This window comes from Cololabis saira, chromosome 21 (genome assembly GCF_033807715.1).
Source record: "Cololabis saira isolate AMF1-May2022 chromosome 21, fColSai1.1, whole genome shotgun sequence".
NCBI classification, from domain to species: Eukaryota; Metazoa; Chordata; class Actinopteri; order Beloniformes; family Belonidae; genus Cololabis; species Cololabis saira.
The window spans coordinates 27,979,328-27,982,363 of NC_084607.1; positions in this window are offsets into that span (position 1 = coordinate 27,979,328).

Below are 3,036 nucleotides of genomic sequence, written 5' to 3' on the forward strand. Positions count from 1 at the left end.
TCCTCTGACAGGTTGAGACGTGTGGAAAGCCTCTTCACATGGGGCCGTGATTGGACTAAATTGCGCAGTGCTCCAGGCCAACCGTGCTATTGCAGCATCACATCTGTTTGTTTAACACCTTTACGAGCCTTTAGGGTGATGAGCAGGCAAGGAGACGTGTGGTGTGCAGGAAATATTTAGCACAAGGTCAAATGTGTCTGCCCTTTGTTTGCTTTGTGTGAAAGAATCATGTAGCTTCGTAAATGTACTGCGTTTTTGTGTTATTTGTAAGAGGAGGTGCGTGATGTTTCTGTTACCATACAGACTGGAAGTAATTTAAAATGACTTCTATCTGAGTAATGATTTACTGCTCTTATCAGAGTCACACAAACAAGTCCAAGGAGGATAAAAGATATCAGTGTGTTTTCGCAGAAAAACTAGATTTCAAAATATTGCTTTACTCATCACAAATACAAGTTACAGCCTCATTTAGATACAGACAGATTAAAAAATGACTCATCCCTAGAGTTCATGACAGCCGAGCCAGGGTTCATATTGACAATGTTCACTGTTTTAATTAAATTTCATTTGAATGTTGTATCAGAATATGATGATTTTTCTACGATACATATACCTAATAAATAGAAAAGAAGTAAATCATCCTCATCCTCCTTTAGATCACATTGAGTTTAAAACAGATGTGAGTTCATGCATCCGTAGCATCAGTTTAATGCCAAATGATTCAGAGTAACTGTATAAAATTATCAAAAGCGTTTTTGTGCTTGTGTAAAATGAAAAACTAACAGTGTTTTAACAGTTCCCATTTTGATTTATTAACAGACCCAATCCTCCTCAACAGAAAGGAGACCATAGAGCTGTGCTCCTGCAGCTGGCCCCGGGCGAGAACCCTGGTACACCCTGAACAAATCCCCACTCCATCACAAGGCTGCACAGAGACTAATCAGACACGCAACCAAGCAAGATTCAAATCAAAGGTTGATTTAATGTCTAGGTTTTTAATCTGTGGATAGAAAATCCCATAAAAATCCACAGGGGAATGCTCCTGGTGGGATTCAAACCGGGAATCTTATTGCAAAGAGGTGACAGCTAGAACCCGCACTCCTGAGGAGAAGGTCTGCCATTACTTCAAATGCAGAGGCAGCTGCTGTGAGTTTTGTAGCTGTAAATTGGTCGTAAATTGGAGTCATCTCTTCATACATCCACACAGGGGCGCTGCCAACCATGCTGGTACTTATAAACACAGCTGGCATGATGCATTATTGGCATACTTTACAAAAAAATTTAATTAAAAACATATCTGCAGTGTTAATATATACCCCACTTACAGCCCACAGGGTGTTATCTGGGGCGCTGATCTTTCCCAAAAGCATTTCTGGGGTTACTCCATCTGTTGTCAACGAGCACTGAAAGGGCTCCTCCCTACTTCTGTGGGTCTGTGTGGAGTTTTCTTTGTCTATTTGTGTTCTCCAAAAACAGAGTTATCATAGTTAAAGAAAACTAAGACTTAAAACAATAAAAAAACATGTTAAGTGAAATGAAAATAATAAAAAAATAAATAAATTCAAAACTAACAAAACAGATTTGCAGGTAAAATTAATTTTTTCTTCTTTTGCGTTTCATGCCTTGGTTTTTTGTTGTTGTTTGGCATTTTTCGAATAACTTATTCTTTTATTTTCAGATTGTAATTACTCAATATAGCATTCTTTCATCCTGGATTGTTTTTGTCAACATCTCAAAAACTAAAACTAAGACTAAAAAGAAACTAAAACTAACAAGTTTTTCAAAACTTAAACTACTGATGCAATTCTTAAACTAACTAGAACTGAACTGAAATATAAAACAAAAGAAGACCTCTTATAACTGTGGTCCCCTAACCATGTAGAAGGATGGCAAAGTGACGAATATACGACGACATCCATCCCAAACCTCATGACGTTGGAGGAAAACGATGGTCCATACCATGGACCGATGGTGAAGCTCTCCTCATCTCCTCATCGTGCTCCTCATGTCTCTCCTGATCTGCTGATCTATCCGTTGGTCTCATCATAACAAATGCTAAGAAGTGCCAGTGAAAATCTTCCAGGCCGAACGGCATCCCAAGGATCAATTTAAAAATCACAAGTCAATACAGAAAGAAATAAAAAACATTGTTTTTATGGAAAATAAATCTCAGTAAATAAGTATCAGGAGGATTCATATTTGACAGAGCAATGCAACGACTGCCACCTCAGCTGTGTCATTTCAAAGAGATATGAAGGGATGAAAACATCACACACCGGTTAAAACTTTGGCTTTGGACCTTGTTGTGGGCCTGAAACGCAAACATGGATGTGCACTAACAAATTAAATTAAATTTAAGAGAATCTGCTGTCATTAAAAGTGCTGTTTGAAGGCCGCTCTGATCAGGAGTATTTTATTGAGCTGAACTGTAACTTTAATTGTCATCTAACATTTGACACTGATTTGAATTTTGTGTTGGAGTGGACTGAAATCTGTTTTTTTTTTCTTTAAATGCAGTAACATCGGTTTACGAGCTGACTTTTACAGGCTTAATCCGCCCTGCTTTTATAGCCGACAATATCCATCAGCTTTGCAAAAGCGTGACCTTTGCCCCTCTCAACATGGCAGGCTTCCTCCTCCTGGGCTTCAAAATAGTACTCAGAATATGTCAACGTATGTTAGAAAATTGAAAATGTGACTCTTACATGCTCTTGTTAAACAGGTGATTTTTTAAAATTTTTTATTACTCAATTATGATATACTGTATGACCAACCATGATGAGCTCAAACCCAAGTCCTGGAAAGACGCTATGTCCTGTTTTACATTATAAAATTGTCGGTAACATCTAAATAAACTGTGTTTATTCAGACGGTAAAGAGTAGGAAGGAATCACGCCGAGGAGCTCAGTAAGTCTCTTAAGTGAGGTGTGAGACCATATGGAGCGTGAGAGCTTTTTCCTGCCCTCCCCTCCCTTTGAGCCGTGCACAGATTGTCACATACCAGTTGTTTATTAACCCATTAAAGATAGCTGGACC